The 17,950-nt window shown below is 41.8% G+C and overlaps 1 protein-coding gene across 9 annotated transcripts in view; it reads left to right on the forward strand.

The window, feature by feature from the left end:
• ZNF532 (zinc finger protein 532) overlaps positions 1–17,950 on the forward strand; it is a 70,382-nt gene that overhangs the window by 11,931 nt on the left and 40,501 nt on the right. The window contains exon 1 of one of the 9 annotated variants that reach the window (XM_061615502.1): positions 16,730–16,903. The exons of the other annotated variants lie outside the window; for them this stretch is intronic. The gene's annotated coding sequence lies outside the window, so the exon portion shown is untranslated. Of the gene's footprint in view, positions 1–16,729; positions 16,904–17,950 lie in introns of those variants that run through there. 9 annotated transcript variants of the gene reach the window in all.

Below are 17,950 nucleotides of genomic sequence, written 5' to 3' on the forward strand. Positions count from 1 at the left end.
GAAAATGAAAATTGAAAATTCCGATTGCTGATATCATAATGCTGTTATACAAATCTATGGTGAGATTGCATTTGTTATACTGTGTACGGTTCTGGTTGCCTCACCTTAGGAAGGATATTGTAAAGTTGGAAAAAGTTCAAAAAAGGGCAACCAAGATGAACAAGGGGATGGAGGGACTCCCTTATGAGGAAAGGTTGCGACATTTGGAGTTTTTTAGTTTAGAGAAAAGGTGAGTAAGAGGTGACATGATAGAAGTTTATAAAATTATGCATGGCATGGAGAGAGTGGACAGGGAGACGTTTTTCTCCCTCTCTCATAACACTAGAAATCATGGACATCCAGTGACCCTGAATGCTGGAAGATTCAGGACAGATAAAATAAAGTACTTCTTCACACAGCACATAATTAAGCTATGGAATTCGCTCCCAAAGGATGCAGTGATGACTGTTAACTTGGATGGCTTTCAAGGAGGGTTAGAGAAGTTCATGGATGATACGGCTATCCAAGGTTACTAGCCATGATGGCTGTGCTCTGTCTCCACAGGTGGATTCAATATGCTTCTGAGTACAAGTTGCTGGGGGAGAGTGCTCTTGTGCTCGGGTCCTGCTTGTGGGCTTCCAATGGGTATCTGGTTGGCCACTGTAAGAATAGGATGCTGGACTAGATGGGCCATTGGCCTGATTCAGCAGGCTCTTCTTATGTTCGTAAGGACTCCCTTTTGTCTGTCCTGAATTTTGCAACATTCAGCTTAATTAGATGACCCCAGGTTCTAGTATTATGAGAGAGAAATATTTCTTTATCCACTTTTCTGCACACCATGGATAAGATTATACTTACACTTACTTGACCTTATACTACTTTCCTTTTGTCAAAACTGTTATAAACCTTCCTGTAATGGGAGTTGTCCTAGTCCCTTGATCATCTTGATTGCCTTTTTCTGAACCATTTCCAGTTCTATAATACTATTTTTGAGGTGAGGTGACCCAAACGGTACACGGTTTTCCAAGTGTGGTCTCACCATATTGGCAATTTTATTTTCAGTCCCTGTCCTAATGATCCTTAACATGGAATTTGCCTTTTCACAGCTACCACACCCTCTTCGCACTTTATTCAGTTACCCGCTATGACCCCAAGCTTTTGTTCCTGGTCAGCAAGCAACAATTCAGACCCCAATAGGCATAAATATGGAATTAGGATTTTTTTTGCTCCAGTGTGCATCACTGTAAACTTGCTTATACAGAATTGCATTTGCCATTTTATTCACCCAGTTTGGAGAGGCCCTTTTGGAGTTCCTCGCAATCCCTTTTTGTTCTAACATCCCTGATATTGTCAGCAAACTTGGCTACCTCACTGCTCACCCCTAACTCTAGATCATTTATGAACAAGTTAAAAAGCAAAGGTTCCAATACTGATCCTTGGAGTACTCCACTTTCTACATCCCTCCATTGGAAGAACTGACAGCCTATTCCTACTCACTGTTCTCTTCAAGCATCGGTTTGTGTCCTTCATTCCATCTGTCCACTAGACATAACCACAACCCCCATCCCTGGTAGCTTGGCTTCAGACCTTCAAATGCCACTGCAATCTTCTTTTGATAGATGATGGATAAACAGATAAATGTGAAGTATCTCTATTGCTTGTACACTTAGTATGTATATACTGCAGGCTGTCCTGCTTTTCTCCCCCGCCCCCGCTTAATTTTTCTGTACATTTTGTTGAACTGCCCAGGACCTATATCTGAATTGAGAGTCTCATGCAACTTATTAGCCAGAATTTGGCCACCCCTATATTTAGAAAGATCGATGACCTGTTTAATCAGAAAACTTTCTAAGTGGTGTACATAATAAAATTATTGATAAAAATCAAATAAATACAGATAACTAAATTGTATGTCTGGATAGGCTTGCTGGTAATGCATCTCTTGTTAATATGTAAGTTGTTGTAAGTTTTATATAATGAAGATACTGTTTTACTCTGATTGTGGGTGCGATTCACAGACTGTGAGGCTGTAGGGCACGTTGAGGTCATGATCGGGCACAAGTCAAAACAGTAATGTTAAGCAAGAAGCCTGGGAAAACCTTATTGAGCTTCTCCCCTTCCCTGAATTCTGCAGCAACTTAAAAATGCCCTGACTTGCTCACCTTGCACCTTTCAGAAGTTATTCCCATCATCCTTGACCATTCTCCATGCTGGCTGTGGCCGAAAGGAGTTGATGTCCAACAACATGTGGAGGGCACCACATTGGCTACCCCTGTACTGTGCTATATGAGCACTGCTTCTACCACTGCTTATTAAACCATGTTTCTTGGTTGAGCGTTGTCTGTTGGCCCATGGATTGATGTGAGAGGTTGCCTGGGGGCCCTGGAGGGTTTTCTCTCTCTCCCTCTTCCTCTCAAGACCCCTTTTGGGTCTGGTTCACGAGTATCCAAGAGACATTCTCAATCTTTGCACTGTCTCATTGGGAACAGAGTCAGCGTCATCCTTTGAAGCACAGTCTGTGATGCCAGTAGGAGGTCGGGGCAGGGTTACCACGTTGCATCCTGCATGCCCCTTAAAGTTTTGGAAAGATGGGGAATGATGCATTCCAAGACAGAGTGGATGCCTGGTTGCAATCTGGCAAGAAGGTTGACATGGATAACCATCAGCTGTTTTATATAAAGTTCTGCCTCATAGCTAGTTTTGTTGATGCTGATCACAAGGGAGAACATGGAGCGCTCCAGAGGGAAATGGTCCGAGAGCTTTTGTAGTTGACTTTGCTTCAGTTCACTGTGCACAGCACCATTTGGGAGCAGTAGTTCCATAACTTAAAATGTACTCCACTTTGATCTTAAGTTTTTTGAGCAATCAAGATTGTACAGTTTGTCATTTGACTATCCTCAATGGCAATGCTGAGAAGCATAGTTAAGGGGCACCAAGAAGAAGATGCCAAAAAGAATTGGGTTAAGGAGACAGCCCCTTTCAAGCCGCTTTTTGTCACAAAACTTTCAGACGCAGACCCATCAAACTCCACAGTGCTATGCAAACACAGCAGTTTTCCAAATGAATTAGCCAGGCTGTCAGCATTGGACTATGGGCAACCAACATAAGCAAAGCTGGATTCATAGGTGGATTGTCTCTCTATTGTAGTGTACAGCAGTGTTCCCAGAGCCTGCCAGGTACAATTTGTCAGGAAGCCAAAATATTAAAAGGCTATGGGGTAGATCCGCAGAAGCATTGTGCAGAAAGGAGAATCTAGAATTGCATCATTCACAAACCAGAGGGGAGGCTCAACGTTGAGGCTAAACTAAATGTTGTGTTAATTTTATCAATGCAATAAATGTGCAGGGGTTTTTTTATTAAAAAAACAAACATAAACAAATATAAAAAACAAGTGAGCCTGAGCACTATTAGGGCCAGTACTGGGACCCTTTCATCTCTTGTTGTATTGTTGAAAATCACCACCCAAACGCCTCCATTTGCATCAGGAGGAAAGCCTCGACACGGCCCGGGCTCTTATGGGAGAAAGGGTAGGATAGACACAAATAAACAAACAAATGAGCGACCAGCATTCTTCTCCCATTCCTACTCCCTGCATGCCAGAAGATTCCTGATCATTTTTAACCACACTTCTCCAACCTGGTGCCCTCCAGATGCTTTTATTTATTTAATTTATTAGTCGCCCATCTGGCTGGTTGTCCAGCCACTCTGGGTGACGTACAAGATAAAACAATACATTAAAACATTAAAATTTAAAACCATAACAGTAAGAAACCTAACCCACCCCAAAAGCCTGCCTGAAGAGCCAGGTCTTCAAGGCCCGGCGGAAGCTTATCATAGAAGGGGCATGGCGGAGATCATTTGGGAGAGAGTTCCACAGGGTGGGGGCCACTATTGAAAAAGCCCTCTCTCTAGTCCTCACCAGTCTAGCTGTTTTAACCGGTGGGATCGAGAGAAGGTCTTCTGAGGCTGATCTTGTTGAGTGGCATCCCTGACGATGCTGGAGGCGCTCCTTCAGATAGACTGGGCTAAAACCGTATAGGGTTTTAAAGGTGAAAACTACATTTGAACTACAATGCCCAGCTGCAGTGCTGGCTGGGACCGATGGGAGCTATAATCCAAAACATCTGAAGGGCACAAGGTTGAAGAAGGCTGGTTTTGACAGACTGATACAGGTCCATTTTATAATTTCCCCCTCCCTGTTTAAGACCACAAGTCAGACTATTCTCTAGTCACAGCAGATTAACAAAACTTCTTATTGGCTCTAGAGACAGGCAAATACAGAGTGCAGAGGAAAGGAGAAAATTGTTAAGCTTGCTTTTATCTCTTCATAAAATAGGCATTTGTGTGATATCAGCTCAGGCTGGTTTGTGGTTTTGAAGGAGAGCAGTAATATTTCTGTGAGGTGGTAAAGAAGGATGAGTGCTCAATAGCATCTGTTTTTCCCCTGTAATCATCCTTTGGGCTGATTTACACAGCTGCCCTTGACATGTCAGGAAGTGATCTATAGCAATCCTGGTTGAAATTGACTAGACTTACAATACAACTATACATATCTACTTGGAGGTAAGCCTTATTGAGTTCAATGGGACTTACTCCAAGGAAAGTATATATAGGACTGCAGCTTTAATTGTTTTTGAGTCACTAAGAAATCAAATTCAAGATGGCCAGTGCTGGGGGGAGGAGGACTCCACATCTCTTCATGGACTCAACATCTGTGTTTCTGCTACATGTATTTAATTATAGATTCATTCTAGCATCTACCTGCTTCACTAGTATAAAAACAAGCTCTCAAAATGGCTTGCAAACTGATGTCAATGGCTACTAGTCAAGATGGTGATTTTGGGTTGTATTAAATAGTAAGTAGCTCCATTGCTTGTGCAATGGAAATTCCCCTACCTATCATCCTTCCCCCCCCGCCCCAGTACTCCCACTAAAACAGAATTTTTCCCAGATGTTGCTGAACTACAATTCCTAAGGACATAAGAAGAGCCTGCTGGATCAGGCCAGTGGCTCGTCTAGTCCAGCATCCAGTTCTCACAGTGCATAACTAGATTCCTATGGGAAGCCCACAAGCAGGACCTGAGACCAAGAGCACTTGCCCCTCCTGTGGTATCCGGAAGCGTACTGTCTGTGACTATGGAGGCAGAGCATAGCTACTGGTATAGAAGTCCCTGGCATACCTAGTAGCCATTGGTAGCCTTATCCATGAATTTGTCTAATTCTCTTTTAAAGCCATCCAAATTGGTGGCTATCACTGCCTCTTGTAGGAGTGAATTCCATAGTTTAACTCTGCTGTGTGAAGAAGCATTTTCTTTTGTCTGTCCTGAATCTTCCAACATTCAGCTTTGTTGGACGCTGCTGAGTTTAACTGAGGGAGAAAAACCTTTCTTTATCCACTTTCTGTATTTAAAAACAAACAAACATAATTAAAAACAAAAAGTAGCAGACATATTTAAACCAAAGCAAAAAGCTTGCAGCTAGGAAAGCCCGTTGGAACAAACATATTAAATTAAACATACATGTAACTGGCCAATTGCCAAGAAAATCCAGCACGGTCACATTTGACTTCAAAAGAGGAAACTTCACAAAAATGAGGGGATTGGTAAAAAGAAAGCTGAAAAACAAAGTCCAGAGGGTCACATCACTCAAAAATGCTTGGAAGTTGTTTAAAAACACTATATTAGAAGCTCAACTGGAGTGCATACCGCAGATCAGAAAAGGTACCGCCAGGGCCAAGAAGATGCCAGCATGGTTAACGAACAAAGTCAAGGAAGCTCTTAGAGGCAAAAAGTCTTCCTTCAAAAAATGGAAGTCTTGTCCAAATGAAGAAAATAAAAAAGAACACAAACTCTGGGAAAAGAAATGCAAGAAGACAATAAGGGATGCTAAAAAAGAATTTGAGGAGCACATTGCTAAGAACATAAAAACCAACAACAAAAAATTCTATCAATACATTCAAAGCAGGAGACCATCTAGGGAGACAATTGGACCCTTGGATGATAAGGGAGTCAAAGGTGTACTAAAGAACGATAAGGAGATTGCAGAGAAGCTAAATGAATTCTTTGCATCTGTCTTCACAGTGGAAGATATAGGGCAGATCCCTGAACCTGAACTAACATTTGCAGGAAGGGATTCTGAGGAACTGAGACAAATAGTGGTAACGAGAGAGGAAGTTCTAAGCTTAATGGACAATATAAAAACTGACAAATCACCGGGCCCGGATGGCATCCACCCGAGAGTTCTCAAAGAACTCAAAGGTGAAATTGCTGATCTGCTAACTAAAATATGTAACTTGTCCCTTGGGTCCTCCTCCGTGCCTGAGGACTGGAAAGTGGCAAATGTAACGCCAATCTTCAAAAAGGGATCCAGAGGGGACACCAGAAATTACAGGCCAGTTAGCTTAACTTCTGTCCCTGGAAAACTGGTAGAAAGTATGATTAAAGCTAGATTAACTAAGCACATAGAAGAACAAGCCTTGCTGAAGCAGAGCCAGCATGGCTTCTGCAAGGGAAAGTCCTGTCTCAGTAACCTAGTAGAATTCTTTGAGAGTGTCAACAAGCATATAGATAGAGGTGATCCAGTGGACATAGTGTACTTAGACTTTCAAAAAGCGTTTGACAAGGTACCTCACCAAAGGCTTCTGAGGAAGCTTAGCAGTCATGGAATAAGAGGAGAGGTCCTCTTGTGGATAAGGAATTGGTTAAGAAGCAGAAAGCAGAGAGTAGGAATCAACGGACAGTTCTCCCAATGGAGGGCTGTAGAAAGTGGAGTCCCTCAAGGATCGGTATTGGGAACTGTACTTTTCAACTTGTTCATTAATGACCTAGAATTAGGAGTGAGCAGTGAAGTGGCCAAGTTTGCTGATGACACTAAATTGTTCAGGGTTGTTAAAACAAAAAGGGATTGCAAAGAGCTCCAAAAAGACCTCTCCAAACTGAGTGAATGGGCAGAAAAATGGCAAATGCAATTCAATATAAACAAGTGTAAAATTATGCATATTGGAGCAAAAAATCTTAATTTCACATATACGCTCATGGGGTCTGAACTGGCGGTGACCGACCAGGAGAGAGACCTCGGGGTTGTAGTGGACAGCACGATAAAAATGTCGACCCAGTGTGCGGCAGCTGTGAAAAAGGCAAATTCCATGCTAGCGATAATTAGGAAAGGTATTGAAAATAAAACAGCCGATATCATAATGCCGTTGTATAAATCTATGGTGCGGCCGCATTTGGAATACTGTGTACAGTTCTGGTCGCCTCATCTCAAAAAGGATATTATAGAGTTGGAAAAGGTTCAGAAGAGGGCAACCAGAATGATCAAGGGGATGCAGCGACTCCCTTATGAGGAAAGGTTGCAGCATTTGGGGTTTTTTAGTTTAGAGAAAAGGCGGGTCAGAGGAGACATGATAGAAGTGTATAAAATTATGCATGGCATTGAGAAAGTGGATAGAGAAAAGTTCTTCTCCCTCTCTCATAATACTAGAACTCGTGGACATTCAAAGAAGCTGAATGTTGGAAGATTCAGGACAGACAAAAGGAAGTACTTCTTTACTCAGCGCATAGTTAAACTATGGAATTTGCTCCCACAAGATGCAGTAATGGCCACCAGCTTGGACGGCTTTAAAAGAAGATTAGACAAATTCATGGAGGACAGGGCTATCAATGGCTACTAGCTGTGATGGCTGTGCTCTGCCACCCTAGTCAGAGGCAGCATGCTTCTGAAAACCAGTTGCCGGAAGCCTCAGGAGGGGAGAGTGTTCTTGCACTCGGGTCCTGCTTGCGGGCTTCCCCCAGGCACCTGGTTGGCCACTGTGAGAACAGGATGCTGGACTAGATGGGCCACTGGCCTGATCCAGCAGGCTCTTCTTATGTTCTTATGTTCCAATATATGACCATTATGTTAAATCCTAAGAACATTAAAATCTAAGAATAGCCTGCTGGATCAGGCCAATGGCCCATCTAGTCCAGCAGTGGCCAACTGAATGACTATGGGAAGCCTGCAAGCAGGACCTTAGCCCAACAGCCTCCTGCATTTTCTGACAACTAGTATTCAGAAAGATATTGCCTATGACCACCGAGGCAGAGTACAGCCATCATGGCTAGTAGCCACTGATAGCCTTATTTTCCATGAATTTGTCTAATCTTAAACAGATGTCATCTCTGTTGTCTTTTCGAAGCCTGCTGAAGACATTCCTTTTTCAACAAGCCAGAGGCCTTATCCAGGTTTGCATCTGTGTTGGAATTGTTTTTAAGATCTTTTTAAAGACATTTTTAGTGTTTTGTCATTTGTTTGCTGCCCTGGGCTCCTTCTGGGATGAAGGATGAGATTTCAGGGATGAGACTGTGCTGGGACCATCAAGGGGCAAGCATTTCCACCTGCCTTGCCCCACCCCTCTGCCTGGGCCTTATCAGGAAGAGCTGCAGACTGAGACATGCTGCTGCAGGGATGGGACTGTGCTGGGACCATCAAGGGGCATGCTTTTCCACCTGCTTTGCCCCCCACCCCTGCTCTTAGTGACATTTTTCTGGGGACTGCCCTTTACCAGGAAGATGAATGCTTTTGGTTTGCTGCTCCTGTTTTTTTAGAGATATTAGGACTTTGTTAGTTTGATTTTTTTTTTTGTAAATTGTATTGTTTTTATTTGTATTTTGTATTTGTATTTTTATTTGTGTGTAAGCCGCCTTGGGGGCCTATTTGGCCGAAAGGCAGCCTAGAAATAAAATGTAACATAACGTAACATAACATAACATAAAATTAAATAATAATAATCCTCTTTTAAAGCCATCCAAATTGGTGGCCATCACTGCCTCTTATGGGAACAAATTCCATAGTTCAACTATGCAATGTGTGAAGAAATACTTTGTCTGTTCTGTGTCTTCCAATATTCAGCTTCATTGAATGTCCACGAGCTCTAGCGTGGGAGAATTGCTTTTCTCTATCCATTTTCTCCACGCCTCACATAATTTTATACACTTCTATCATCCTCATCTCTCAAATATCAGGAGATAAAAATAACAGGAACTAGACTTGTGTACACTGGTATGCAGACCCCATTTAAATGTTGTTGACAATGCATTGATGCAAAGAAGGCCCAATATGAGTACATGTAAAGTCCCACTTCCTCCCAGGTACACCCTACACTTTCAGGTATATATGATGAGGCTGGAGGAGATGGTGAGACTGTTTGCCTCCCCCACCGATTTTGGAAGATCAGAGCCATGGGATGGGCTGTTGCAGCTTTATAAGTCACAGAGAAAGCAGGAGGATGAATGCTAGGTAAACATCTGATCTGCCTCCCAGAGCAGGTGCCTTACCCTTGCCCTAAAGGAAGTTGTCTTATCTCTTGTGAGCAAAAAGAGGGGGGGAAACACTGAGGTCAGTAGAACAAAAAGGATCCGATGCTTCTTATAATTCATCTTACTTCTTGTACTAGACCCCACCAGGTTTTTCCTGAATTATTCATTGCTAGCATAATGCAATGTATGTGCCTAATGTTCACTTAGCTCTGCCTCACATTTAAGCACTTGCATCATGGGAAGAGGTAAGTAGTAATGGCATGCAGATGAGGTGAGCAGGCTTGTGGAGAAGGAGCACTCTATGTACAGCATAGAAAGATAGAAGGCTGCTGGAGGAGGGACAGAGTTCTCTATCTGTTCCATCACCCTACAGCAGGCTAGTTAAAAAAACCTGCAAGGCAATACCTTTTGTGGGCGTACAAGGCTGCCCTGGCATACAATAAAAAATGAGATGTTTAGCTACAATGTCCATCATACCTAACCACTGGCCATGCTATTTGGGGTTGATGGGAGTTAGAATCCAATGCCTGGAAGGCCACATATTCCCCATGTTAGAAAATGGTTCACTGTGGACTTGATGAGACATTTCATTTCTACTTAAAGAGCTGTATAACAACTGATTTGTTACCCAATAGATGGTTGCTGTGGAAGTCGATTTTTATACGTTGATAGCAAAGTCTGATTTTATAATATAAATTCCAGGCCTGAGCATTATGCTAAGATTATATCCCAGCTCCATCACTGGGATCATCTGCAGGAGCGGATCATCTGATCATCCCCCGAATTGGCTAGGTTCATTTAACACAGATACGAAATCGAGCCTTCAGTGTCATCGGCCCAGTTTTCTGGAATGCTCTGCCAACAGAGATTCAACAGGCACCTTCTGTTTTAACTTTTAAACGCCTACTGAAAACCTTTCTGTTCCACCAGGCTTATGCAGGCAATTAAGATGCCTTTTTGAAATAGTTTACCTTTGTTTTCATTGTATTTTTTAATGTTTTTATGGTATGGTTAGTTGTTTTGTTTGTTTTAATTTGTTGTAAACCACTTTTATGTTTTAATGAAATAGCGATATACAAATATATTTATAAATAAATATAAATAAATAAAGATTCCATAGCTCAATTTCGTATGCACCTAGTATGTTAAAACTTAGTTTATGCTATTTTCCTACAATCTTATGTTGATTTATAATAAGCAGCTGAAGGGACAGAGATAAGCAGTGGTGTCTTGTGGCTCCATATCAGTGGGGCAGGGGAATCCGCTCCAGGTTTTAATCCACATTTTCAAAGAATTGTCCAATGTTCTTCACCTGTAGCAGATTCCACTGCTCCACTGACATGGCTCCACCAGTCACCACTGGATATAAATAATCTGGGACCCCCACAGATGTTGTTGCATTCCACTCCCATCAGCCCCAGCCAGCATGGCCAGTGGTTGGGTATGATGGAAACTGTAGCCCAATGACATTAGGAGGACCACAGGCTTCTTATTCCTGCTTTACACCAAGCTCTCCCAGCAGGCTGAAGATGCAAAAGCCAGGCTCACCACCTAATAACATTATTATGAATTTAAAACTTTTGTCTTATTCAAATGTAGCCAATTCTCACTTGTAACTTGCACAATGTTCATTGACAAGTATTGATGGTATGTTATCAGGTTGTCATGGAAGTAAGTATTAGGATACTGTAGTTGAAGCCTAGTCAACACATAACAAAATGGGATACATCCTCTTAAGAAATTGGAAGGTGCCCCCAAGTATACAACAGCAATCTACTGATCTTATTTATTGCTCTCATTAATGGCCTCTATGAGGGAGTAAGCAGCACAATAATAATAAATCTTTCATTATTACTAAAGTGGAATGCATTTTACATGTAAATGAAGAATACAAAAAGACAATGCAATTGGACATACAGAGGTGTCTATGAACAACACAGTTAAAATCAACTAAAAAAATGTCCAAGAGAAAATAAATGGAACACTAATTACACATTTCAACTGGTATATAACAGAAGGGCTATTATGAGTTTGGAGCACATCATCCTCCATATGCTCCTAGTAGGATAATCAGGGGAGATCCTGCTCTTGAGCCAACTCCTGCAAAAAGCATCATCGGGGCAAACAGCAGGACCTTTACAGTGGTAGCTCTGGTTTGGTAGAATTCCTTTCCTAGTTAGTTCACCAATGCTCATATTTGCTTGCCTTTCAAAGACAAAAACTAAAACACTGTGGGTTCCACAGGAGGTGAAATAATGGCCTGGAGTTGGTAAATTGTGATAGGTTTATCATATCATATATCATTTGTATATCTGCGTTTTAATAACTGAAAGCCTATCAAAAATATATACATTGCCAGTTATGATGATGGGCAGGGCACAATATTTTTATAGTTTCTTGGAACAATTACCTTAATATTAGGTGATGCATGTATAACTAGTTGTCTGCAGTTGCCTTAGCAGTCCAACATGAAGTATCAGAAGCCTGCTCCACAGTAACTCAGAGCAACAATTTCAATATGGCTGCCTGTTCTGTGGAATAACACTCCTGTCCAGAAACTACAGATGGCCACTATCTGCACTTTCCACAAACAATTGAAGATATAAGAACATAAGAACATAAGAAGAGCCTGCTGGATCAGGCCAGTGGCCCATCTAGTCCAGCATCCTGTTCTCACAGTGGCCAACCAGGTGCCTGGGGGAAGCCCGCAAGCAGGACCCGAGTGCAAGAACACTCTACCCTCCTGAGGCTTCCAGCAACTGGTTTTCAGAAGCATGCTGCCTCTGACTAGGGTGGCAGAGCACAGCCATCACAGCTAGTAGCCATTGATAGCCCTGTCCTCCATGAATTTGTCTAATCTTCTTTTAAAGCCATCCAAGCTGGTGGCCATTACTGCATCTTGTGGGAGCAAATTCCATAGTTTAACTATGCGCTGAGTAAAGAAGTACTTCCTTTTGTCTGTCCTGAATCTTCCAACATTCAGCTTCTTTGAATGTCCACGAGTTCTAGTATTATGAGAGAGGGAGAAGAACTTTTCTCTATCCACTTTCTCAATGCCATGCATAATTTTATACACTTCTATCATGTCTCCTCTGACCCGCCTTTTCTCTAAACTAAAAAACCCCAAATGCTGCAACCTTTCCTCATAAGGGAGTCGCTGCATCCCCTTGATCATTCTGGTTGCCCTCTTCTGAACCTTTTCCAACTCTATAATATCCTTTTTGAGATGAGGCGACCAGAACTGTACACAGTATTCCAAATGCGGCCGCACCATAGATTTATACAACGGCATTATGATATCGGCTGTTTTATTTTCAATACCTTTCCTAATTATCGCTAGCATGGAATTTGCCTTTTTCACAGCTGCCGCACACTGGGTCGACATTTTTATCGTGCTGTCCACTACAACCCCGAGGTCTCTCTCCTGGTCGGTCACCGCCAGTTCAGACCCCATGAGCGTATATGTGAAATTAAGATTTTTTGCTCCAATATGCATAATTTTACACTTGTTTATATTGAATTGCATTTGCCATTTTTCTGCCCATTCACTCAGTTTGGAGAGGTCTTTTTGGAGCTCTTTGCAATCCCTTTTTGTTTTAACAACCCTGAACAATTTAGTGTCATCAGCAAACTTGGCCACTTCACTGCTCACTCCTAATTCTAGGTCATTAATGAACAAGTTGAAAAGTACAGTTCCCAATACCGATCCTTGAGGGACTCCACTTTCTACAGCCCTCCATTGGGAGAACTGTCCGTTGATTCCTACTCTCTGCTTTCTGCTTCTTAACCAATTCCTTATCCACAAGAGGACCTCTCCTCTTATTCCATGACTGCTAAGCTTCCTCAGAAGCCTTTGGTGAGGTACCTTGTCAAACGCTTTTTGAAAGTCTAAGTACACTATGTCCACTGGATCACCTCTATCTATATGCTTGTTGACACTCTCAAAGAATTCTACTAGGTTACTGAGACAGGACTTTCCCTTGCAGAAGCCATGCTGGCTCTGCTTCAGCAAGGCTTGTTCTTCTATGTGCTTAGTTAATCTAGCTTTAATCATACTTTCTACCAGTTTTCCAGGGACAGAAGTTAAGCTAACTGGCCTGTAATTTCTGGTGTCCCCTCTGGATCCCTTTTTGAAGATTGGCGTTACATTTGCCACTTTCCAGTCCTCAGGCACGGAGGAGGACCCAAGGGACAAGTTACATATTTTAGTTAGCAGATCAGCAATTTCACCTTTGAGTTCTTTGAGAACTCTCGGGTGGATGCCATCCGGGCCCGGTGATTTGTCAGTTTTTATATTGTCCATTAAGCTTAGAACTTCCTCTCTCGTTACCACTATTTGTCTCAGTTCCTCAGAATCCCTTCCTGCAAATGTTAGTTCAGGTTCAGGGATCTGCCCTATATCTTCCACTGTGAAGACAGATGCAAAGAATTCATTTAGCTTCTCTGCAATCTCCTTATCGTTCTTTAGTACACCTTTGACTCCCTTATCATCCAAGGGTCCAATTGTCTCCCTAGATGGTCTCCTGCTTTGAATGTATTGATAGAATTTTTTGTTGTTGGTTTTTATGTTCTTAGCAATGTGCTCCTCAAATTCTTTTTTAGCATCCCTTATTGTCTTCTTGCATTTCTTTTCCCAGAGTTTGTGTTCTTTTTTATTTTCTTCATTTGGACAAGACTTCCATTTTTTGAAGGAAGACTTTTTGCCTCTAAGAGCTTCCTTGACTTTGTTCGTTAACCATGCTGGCATCTTCTTGGCCCTGGCGGTACCTTTTCTGATCTGCGGTATGCACTCCAGTTGAGCTTCTAATATAGTGTTTTTAAACAACTTCCAAGCATTTTTGAGTGATGTGACCCTCTGGACTTTGTTTTTCAGCTTTCTTTTTACCAATCCCCTCATTTTTGTGAAGTTTCCTCTTTTGAAGTCAAATGTGACCGTGCTGGATTTTCTTGGCAATTGGCCATTTACATGTATGTTTAATTTAATAGCACTGTGGTCACTGCTCCCAATCGGTTCAACAACACTTACATCTCGCACCAGGTCCCGGTCCCCACTGAGGATTAAGATTGGAGGCTTTGGGCTCTATAGATGTAGGCCCTCATTTAATAGTTGCATCCAGTGAGTACATGCATGACTCATTCTGCTCCTTTATTACCCTAAATACTTGAAGATATGTATTGACTAGGCGAATGGTTTTTAGATAACTTTTATTCCAGCGCAGAGTAAAGAGTCAGATGCTAGCCACTGACTGTTGGAATTACCAAACTCTTCATTCCTTGATTTCTGGCATTCGTAGTTCCTAACCCCATGCCTCAATTCTTCAGTTAACTGTTGAGAGGGGGTTGCCCTTGAATTCTATTGGGAACTGTGGAGTAACATTTTTAATGGAGTTTAAATTCAAGCTTTAAAAGAACTCCAGAAATGGCTAGCATGTGGCTGTTTAAAAGGATGGGTTCTTTTATCTTTTCGGCATTTTATACTGAGTTCGGTCTTCAGGAAATGTAATTATGATAGTCTAGCTTTTGCAATAATCTCTAAAGAAAATAAGATGCATATCCATTACAGCAACACAGCTGAATGGATCTTCAGTATTTCAAGACTGGTCTCAGCACTTTGCCTAATTTAAAGGTAATAAACTTTGGAGAGGTTTGTAATGGAAGGCTTAGAAATTGGATGTAGGGGTACCAGATAAAAAGTGGCTTGTTCATTGTTAACAGGACTTTTGAATAATTGATCTATGAACTGTAGCAATTCCAGCACTTCATTTTTCTATGTGAGAATTATGATTTTAGGAAATTTAAAGATATGATTGGTTTTGATATTCATCTTATTTAATCTTGTACCAATGTTAGATATAAATAGGATATGCAACTGGTTTTGCCAAAGCATCTTTTAAAATGGTGTTACCAGGGCTGTGGAGTCGGAGTCGTGGAGTCTGAGTCGGGAGCAATTTTGGGAGGAGTTGGAGTCGGTAGAAATGTACCAACTCCGACTTCCAAATAAATTTTGATTGACGAAGCAATTTTGGGTGGAGTCGGAGTTGGACAGTAGAAAAATAGAGGAGTCGGAGTCGGACAGTAGAAAAATAGAGGAGTCGGAGTTGAAGGTTTGGTGTACCGACTCCACAGCCCTGGGTGTTACACTAGTTTAATTGTGCATTGCCTTCTTGGGTTGCTTCAACTGCAACAAAAGTGACTTAGTGCACTCCCAAGTGAATTCATTTCCATTTGGTTCAGTGCTGGATCGCCACATTGGATCAGTAAAGAAAAGCTGTAAAATTGGCAATATAGACCCACACTGAAATTAGAATAGCATTCTGTGTCTGCACATTTGTTGAGTTGTTGAATTGCCCCTAGGGATGACTTTCTGTTAGATTTTGGTTTCCTCTAGCTTCCTATTAAATCATGTCAATTTCTCCTAATTGTATATTCTTTGGGCATATTAGCATAGACGTTCATAGATATGATGTATCTGGGGGGTCCTTAAGGAAGTTCTTACCATTTTTGTACTCTGGCACCCCTGGGTTCACTAGGAAGACCGACTGGGATCTAAGTGCCCTACCTTTATCATTAGGATAAAATTCACAATAGAATAGCCCAATGGATTGTTGGCTACTGCCAGCTTCTGAATATGAAGCAGTAGGACTCTGCTTTGGCTTTCCTAAAGGTCCACAGCAAGGAAGTGGAGTGAGATACTATAAGTAAGGGGATCCCAAACTACGGTCCACAGCATGTCTGTAAAAATATAATTAGAAATCATACAGCAGTTAGCACAGCATGTTACAATTGCTGCAATAGGCAGAAAAATCATTTAAGTGGTCGGCCAAGACCCTCGACAGTTTTCAAGTGGTCCATGGGAAAATAAAGTTTGGGGACCACTGCTGTAGGTTCAGAATCCCCAAACCACACTATCTATACTGTGACCAAACAGTTTGATTTATGAATACGTTACACAGAACATGGTATTACAGTCAGTTTAAATAAGCAATAAAAGGTAGTTGGGACTTCTGAACTTGTCCTAACTACTAACACAGGCAAGTAGCTTCTCTTACATGCTGCAGGACTAGTTGAGCCTAGAATCTGCAGTCTCTCTTCCTAACTTCCTGGCAGATGAACAGAATGGAATTCATACAACTTCACCGGCTAACTCCAAAGTGAAGGCTCCTAGCACAAGATTCTATTAATCATTTATGGAATCTTCAGCTGTGAAATAGAGTGGGCAGAGTTGAAACAAAGGCCAACCTTGATTCCCCATTCAGGAAGGAAGGAGGAAGAAAGATGGCAAGAAGGATCATTGGGGCCTTGGTGTGCAACAGAAGGTCAAACTTGGGTGAAAAAATAGTAGGCATTTTCTGTCATTTAACCCTAAACTTCTCAACTCTCTGTGACAATAGAAAAAAAGAAAAGAAAAACACCCATCATATCCTTTCAGATTTTTCTTCATGGCAGCTGTTGAGCCTAAAGCGGATGGCCCCTGAAAATCTCTCCTTTTGAACCATCATGGTTGGATGGACAAAGAGAAAACTCTCAGGATCCACAGGATTTTCAATTAAGTACTGTTTTGTAGCATGAGGAGCAGGAACATGGTAATTTATACCTCTTCAGCCCAGTGAGTTCTCCATGGCTCCTTGGTAAGCATTCTCAGAGGCAGGTTGCACATTCTATCCTAGAGGCCTGGGTGGATCTCAGGTGTGATTTGGAGAACAGTTGGCAGTTAACAGTTTACTTGCCCACCCTGTAATTAGTTATTTTCATTGACTGTGGTTGGGTGTGATGCTCACCATAAACCACAGTAAGTAAAATTATTTATTTTATTTATTAAATCCCCTCTTTCCTCCCAGAAGGAGCCAAGGAAATTAGCCAGTGCACAAGCTAGATGTTGGCGCATGCAGCTTGGGTGGTCCCCGCTTCGCTCCTCCTTTCGTAGAGTGGAGAAACAAACCATGGGAAACCAAGAACAAACCTTGGCTTCTGATCATGGTTTACCTGGAGAGAGAGAAAACTAGAAATGCTGGTTTACACATAATGCCAAGTCAGCCGCTCCGTGGCTTGTTTTTCCCACTATAGGAAAGAAGCAAAGTGGGAAGTTCTTGAGCTGTGCTCAGTAGCACACAGCTCATGCACAAGCTAACATTTCTAACCATGGTTTATGGCCAACATTACATGCTAAAGAAGCCACTGACTGGCTGCTGGTTCCATATGTACACAGATTTTTTTTAAAAAAAAAACTTTATTGAAATGACTGGTCAGACAAGAAAACAAACATATGGAAGAAAGCAGGGAAGTTCAAGAGGAAAAAGACAACAAAGAGAAATCAGATAGACCTTTCCTCAAACGCCTAGGTTCGCTAAGACTTTCCTTTTACACTTACCTCACAAAATCATATAACTTAATGACATGCTTCTTTCATTCTTTTTCAGGCAAGTATCAACCCCTTTTCCAAAGTTTGAGGAAAGCTTCCAAAATGCCTAGTCAGTTCTGTGAGACTTTATGTAGTCTGTGAACAAGTTGTAACTGGCATATTACTCCATGGGTGTAGACGTATGTTAAATGTCTATTTTTCCACCATAGTGATGTGCCATAGCTTCTGCAACCATGCTTCAGATGTAAGCTTGTTCACCATCTTCCAGTTATGGAAGAACTTGGTTGGAATTTCCATCCTCTAGTCTGTCACTTTT

Source organism: Rhineura floridana, chromosome 1, assembly GCF_030035675.1.
Source record: "Rhineura floridana isolate rRhiFlo1 chromosome 1, rRhiFlo1.hap2, whole genome shotgun sequence".
In the NCBI taxonomy this organism is placed as follows: Eukaryota; Metazoa; Chordata; class Lepidosauria; order Squamata; family Rhineuridae; genus Rhineura; species Rhineura floridana.